The sequence below is a fragment of the Crocodylus porosus genome, unplaced genomic scaffold (assembly GCF_001723895.1).
Source record: "Crocodylus porosus isolate Cpor-Errol unplaced genomic scaffold, CroPor_comp1, whole genome shotgun sequence".
Classification (NCBI taxonomy): domain Eukaryota; kingdom Metazoa; phylum Chordata; order Crocodylia; family Crocodylidae; genus Crocodylus; species Crocodylus porosus.
Genome location: NW_017728909.1, coordinates 34,409,013 through 34,416,069, shown reverse-complemented (window position 1 = coordinate 34,416,069; position 7,057 = coordinate 34,409,013).

Here is a 7,057-nt window from a genome sequence, read left to right as displayed (position 1 = left end):
CTCTCCCTTCAGATGGAATCCTTATGAGAATGTTTTTAGCCTTTGAGCCGGGACACTGGCATGTGTCATTTTTTTGAATTAGGTTTGTTTGCTTTTGTCTTAAATTCTGGGACTTTTGTTCAGGCCAAAAAGAAAGTCAACCCCATTCAGGCCTTTTTTGTTTCCTTTTTGATGGTCCTGTAATAAAATAGAAAAGGCTTTTCAAAAATCTGTTTGTTATTAGAACTTACCCTAATTCCTCCCGAACAGGAGATGGCTCTGAGTGGTCTCAAAGCACAGAAAGTTCCTAAAGAACAGAGGGACTTAAAGGAATTAAGTTTGCTCCCAAAAACACCCACCCAGCCATTCTACACCAAGAAAACAAAAATAAATAAAGTGCTTTGAGAAGTCTCTGGTAATAAGAACCTTTTTCTTTTTTATTTGTCCTTCCTTCATCCAGATGTTATCTTGTCCCTTCTTTCCTGGTCTCTGAGTTGTTAGTAAATAGGGAGCTGAAAAGGCAGTATGGCTGGCATCATCTTGGGGAAATGATTCAGGGATTTATCCTAGTATAAATTCCAAGAGGCAGATCCTCAGCTGCGGTAAATTTTCATATCAGTGACAAAAGCCATTTATCTGGCACTAAGAGTGTAACAATGTGGAGCATGGGATATATTATCCTACTTAGAGCTCATTACAGTGGGTCAATTCCTGCCTTCATTCTTTAAACAGAACCCTCACTGAAGTCGAGAAAAGTTTTTAACTAATTCATGTAGAATGATAGAAAAATTAGAGAACCACCAAACAGATCATCAGAAATTCTGATGTCACCAGGCAGGCGCATTACTACCACAATCAAGAAATATAACTTCCATAGGCTTATGGCACACTGTATTCACCGAGATACAGGAAAAACAAATGCTCACATATAATCCAGAAAGTTACTTTAGTGATTAGAGCACAGTGAACTGATGTATTTCTCTAATTAAGCTGAAAACTGTAGTTGTCTTTAGAGCTGTGCAAAACTTATCATTTATACATACTCCCCAGAGGTTTAAGTGAACACTATTTTTAAAACCTTACAAGTTCTTCGTACCTTGAGCTCTACTTACAGTTCTGAACTTGAACAATTCTAAAATGTCATTGCAGAACAAAGTAAAGTAGTTTTGACTTGATTGTTATTGTTTTTGGTCATTATAATTCAAAATTAGAATTTTTACATGATGGGTAAAAAAGATATGACCAGGTTTGCTTCAATAGTTTGCAAAACCTGTTGGAACTTTTGGCAAACTGCCTCTGAGTTTTGTATTTGATGCAGTCTAAAACCAGACAGGAGCTTGTTTTGCTGCTTTGGGGTGAACAATTTGCACACCTTTAAAGTCTGTTGCTTTAACTAGAGGCTCATAACAACATAATGTGCTTTGTTGATATGAGTTTCAATACAATTTTTCTGTAAGTTACAACTGAAAATATTAAGATCTCAGAGCACTCATGATTTGAACTGTCTGCCTCCCTTGCACAATAGTCATCAGGAAATTTCCAGAAATGTGTTGAGTTTTATCTTTACAGTCTGTTCTGATACCTGTGCTAACACCAAGATATCTGTTACTTCAGAGGCACTCCCATTGATCAGGTGACTAAAGTATCATCTAACATTATATGGAAATAAGAATTAGACCCCTAGTATTTTGAAGGAAGTGATAAGCCACACAGTCAATGAAATTAATTAACTGAGTTATAGAAAGAAAGCCAAAATGTTAAGTAACATGGGGAGGGAAGGGGGAAACCAATCATTTAAGCAAGTTACCTAGCTTGCTGGCTTCTGAGCCTGGGCTTTTCTCCCTGAGGAACTCCACAGCCAGCCCTTTCATAATACAGTATTTAGGCAACCAATAAAACAAAGACTCTGGGAGTAACAAGGAATAACAGCCATAAATTGACTGAGAGTAGATTCAGGTTAGATATTAGGAGGCCCTACTTCACAGTCAGGGTGGCTAGGATCTGGAACCAGCTTCCAAGGGCAGTGGTGCTTGCTCCTACCCTGGGGGTCTTCAAAGGAGGCTGGATAATCACCTAGCCAGGGTAGTTTGACCCCAGTACTCTTTCCTGCCATGGCAGGGGTCAGACTTGATGATCTGCTGAGGTCCCTTCCAACCCAACCAACTATGAAACCATGAAAGACCCTTTTGCCTTATTGCAGGCACATTGGCTCTGACTCCCAGCACAGCAACCTGACCTTCTTGTAGCAAGCAACTGTATTTACAACCTGATTCCTCCTCTCTTGCTTATTATTCTGGGACCTCTTAAAATCTCTTAGCAGAACATTCCCTGACTAACCCTGCCCTGCAGCTGGGCTCTCTTAACAGGGCTGTCAGTTCCCTCTTAAAGGGACAGACTACCCTGTTACACTCATCTTATTGAAACAAGAGGTGCTACTATACTAAAGAACAAACTGCTAGGGCTGTATGGAGCTTTGGCCTCTGATTTGATTCGGTGGAGATTCGGCTTGATCCTGTGGCTGAATCTTCAAATTTGAATTGAATAAGAGGACCCTTTAATCTCTCAAAAACAAATCAGAACCCTCTGAATCGATTTGGAAAGATTTGGCAATTTGGACATAGATACAGCTTTAAATGTCTTTTCTACCGCTAGGTAGCAGGTGGCTCATGAATGCTGTAATGCTGGGGTGCATGGAGTGTTCCACAGAAGCACAGGGGGCACCCCAGCATGCAGACCCAGAAGTGGACCAGAAGCACTTCTGGTCCACTTCTGGGTCGGCTGGGGAGTGCGCTAGGGGGCACTGGTGCCTCCTGGACAGTTGTTGAGCTGGGGGAAGTGGGGGGGGGCCCTCAATGCACTCCCTGGCAGACCCCTACAAACCACAACTTCCAGGTGTTCCAGCTTCATAATTTGTGTTGTATTGGTCACTTCATCTACTCACCTCCTGTGGCACCCTGTAGTGTTTGAGGCCTTTAGTTTTGTACTGAAAATCCTAAATGTGTCTTAGAGGGTTTGGGGAAGATTTTTGGACTGCCGGTCATGCAAGGGTCTGGAATGAATATTCCTGTAGACCCCTTTGAGCCAAACATCTATTTTACTGTTGTGCATGATGATAGGGGAATGGATTATCCTTAGAAAAGGTCTTTACTATGTGTTTACATAGCTTCATCAAGCCATTTGGTGTGAACTAAGTGCTACTACGATGCTAAGTAGATGACAATGACAACCATGAGCATGGATCTGAAAACGAGCACTGCTTTTTGTGGAATTTCAACCTGACAGGCTATATCACTAATATTGAATTGTTTTACATGAACCAAACACTTTAATAAATCCAAAGAATAAATAAACTATTTAGTATTGGTTTGTTGTATAGAATCACAGGAAAGTATGGATGGAAGGGATGTCACAAGGTCATCTAGTCCAGCCCTCTGCTCAAACCAGGAACATCCCTGACTAAGTCATCCCAGCCAGAGCCAGATGCAGGAGAGGTGCAGCTGCATACTCTCTCTCCCCCACACCCTTTTGATCTTGCTCCACCCAAAGTTTAAAACCAACTAACCTGGGAGGGGCAGTGGCATTTCTATTCAGGCAGTGGTGAGAGACTCTATTGACTTTATGGTTCATTATCATCTCCCTGATTCCTGGTAATCCCTCTCCACTTTAAAGATGCTAACAACCTTCTCTCTCTTTTTTAATAGCTTTGATGTTCCACCATTCAACCTATCCTTTCTTCTACAATTTTGCTGTCTGTTAGCCATTCCTGGTAATGTCTCTCTCCTATTTTATAGCCCTGAAGACTGTTTATATTTTTAGCTAAAAACCACAACTTGGGTGTGGTAATATTAATTTATGTGTAGAAATGAATGACAGTGAAGTATTAGGGGTCTGTCCAGATGCTCAAGAAGACTAGATTGTGTTTTATGAATCTGAACAAGAGATGGATATTTAACTATAATGACCAGAACTAATGAAACAGTATATTTTGACTATTTTTTCCTGAGTTTGTTGTGCTTTTTAAAAACTTAATATATAATCTAGCACATTAGTGCATGCTCTGATAATTTTAGCTGTTTTTGCTTTAATCTTAACTGAATAATATAGAGCTAGTTCCCTAGCATATTGGTAAAGCATCTAATTTTTCTTTAACTTGAGAAAAATGTGTTTTGTTGTGTTATGGGTGATGTGCCACACCATCTGAATCCCCATTTTCAAAATCTTAAGTCTACCCATGATCCGAGCCAAGTGTCTGTCTAATCTGCTCTTGAAAACAGAGGGATTAAGATTCCACAACTTCTTTACATAGTCTGTTTTCTGTGGCTGTAGGGAACAGGACTAGGAACAATAGCCAGAAACCTCAGGAGAGGAAACTTAGATGGAGATTTGGAAGAACTTTCTGACTGTGAAAGTGGCTAAGGACTGGAACAGGCTATCTGCCTTCAGGTATTTCAAGGCTGTAATCAAATCCCACTCATCTCTTCTGAGGGGCTAAATAACCCTAACTCTTCTAGCCCTTCCTCAAAGATCATGCTTCCTAGGCCTCTGTTCATTTTATCTCTCTCTGCTGGACTCTTCCTAATCTGTCCACATCCTTCTTGAGGTGTGGGGCCCAAAACTGAACACAGAAGTCCAGGTGGGGCTTCACCAGTGTCAGAGAGAATGGCAGAATCACTTCTCTTGATTTGCAAGTAAAACTCCTGTTAATACAACCCAGAATGCTGTTGACTCCTCTTTTTTTTTTTTTTTTTTAATGAGCACACTGTTGGCTTATCTTCAACTTATGGTCTACTGTAAACCCAGATCCTCCTCCGTAGCCTAGTTAGTCATTCCCCAATCACTATTTGTGCATGCAATTATTGCCTCCCAAGTGCAGGACTTTGTATTTGTTTTTACTTAATTTAATCAAATTGATTGTGGAGCATTTTTCTAGGGGTCTTTTTTTTGTTTGCTGTGGTTCTTTTAAGGTGCAGACAAAACCAGATTCCTTAATGAAAAGTTTTCAGTGTCATTTTATGAGCTGGCATGCTTCAAATTTACGAAGTATTCTCTTTAAATGACATGGCTTTACCATCGCTTTCTTGGAAATCAAAACACTATATTTCTGACAGATGCTTCTTGTGGTCCATTTATTGGCCTCATGGAATCATGGTAAACAAATGTTCAATATTCACATTCAGTTCTTTAACACAATTTGTGTCTCTTTCCATCATACTATGACCCATGCACACACCAAAAAGTGATCATTCTATCTCCGATCTGAATTTTGAAAACTCACATATTGAGTTTTGGAAATATTGGTACAAATATTCCTGAAGGTTTTCATCCCTCTCCCTTCATTATATAGTCTTCGTAATGGTGTCACACATTTTAAAGGAGCCCTGTAGCCACAGAGTGAAGTTATGAAGCTGGATCCAATGTTCCCAACCTCCCTTCCCTTGCTGCTTCACTCAGCAGATGGATGTATTGCTGTGTCACCAGAACAGACTGACTCAGCTATAGCTTGGCCTTGGATTGACCTCAAAATTCTCAGGCTGGAGGAAGTAGTTAAGCAACAGCTAAAACCTATAGTCCCACAAACTATCTGCTTACTATAATATTTTGCTCAGATTTACAACATGTTGAAGCAATCGAGTGTTTCACATCAATACAGAAACATTTATAGCATGAAAATGAAAAACAAATAATTGAACTTGTGTGTTTTAGATATTTTTTCCCATTGACTAAAATGCAAATGCAGGGAGAGCTATTATAGAGCTGTACCTTTTCCTTAGATCCTTTGGGTCCTTAATAAAGTGGCTTTTTGCCTTATATAGCTGTGCAAGGGAGTAAAGGGGCATAAGGTTCCTGTTTAATCCCCTGCAAATGCTACTGTCATCAAGGGTCCTAGAATGGGAGATAAGCTGAATTGTCATTGTATGTAATCAGTCAGCAAATATCTTCACAAGACTGGGAATGGAAAGAGTGAAGGCTTGCCCCACAAAACATGCTGGTTAGCAATCACTAAAACGGAAGTAATATGCTATTGACAAGAACCAGCGGCGGATAATTTCCCTCCTTTAGCAAGTGGGGAAGCAAGGATAAGTCACTTCTTGCAAATGTTACAGTCTAGCCTTTCACTAAGGTAGAAACAATACTATTGGCACTGAAAGTCAATGAACCTCTGCTGATAGGCCCTAGCTGGAAGATTTGGCCCAGAGCATTTAAAGATGGCATGTATGCCAAAAGTTATGATGGGGAGTAAAGAAAACTGGTAAATTATGTAATTGTCTTTTCATTTTGGGGATTAAGTTATCCTTCCCATTTAGCAAGGATAACTTCCAGCATGATATTTCATTTTCTGGTAGAAGTATTCAGCAATGGGCTCTCTGATGGCCAATAAGCCCAATTTTTGCCTGGAATGTACAGTTACAGGTTGGACAGACAATGATTGATATTGTGAACTGTGAAGTTTGATCCTGATGCTAAAATGTTTGTTAGAGCTTGTGCTCTGTATCCCTCATGTAATGTTTCTCAAAGCTGGGTACACCACAATGGGGCACTTTTTGCAATGCTTTGTATTCATGTGTTTGTTGTTCCTAGCTTTGAATTTCAAAACTTTATTGATTCAGAGTTGCTTTTAAAACAATCTTGTCTGCCAGAGTACAGTTCTCTGTAGAAAATTTTCTTGGGGAGCTGGTTATCAGACATCCTCATTAGATGGCTTAACCATCTTTATTATGCCTTCATAATCATAGTGCCTATACCCTGCACATTTGCTCGCTGGAGGATTCCATCCTTAACCTTTTATTTTTGTTAGCTTTCCTAGACAATTTAGGTGGAAACAGTTTGGATTCTTGATGTGATGGCTGTAGGGGGTCCATAATTTGTTGGCACAGATGAAAGAGATCATGACTTTCAGTTTTATCTGCAAAATTATCTTTCCTGTTTAATCCCCTGCAAATGCTACTGTCATCAAGGGTCCTGGAATGGGAGATAACGTCTGTTCACCAGAGTGCCCCAAGGGATGACTAGGTCGAACGGTCATAAACTGCTGCAAGACTGTTTCAGGCTGGACATAAGGAAGAATTTCTTTACTGTC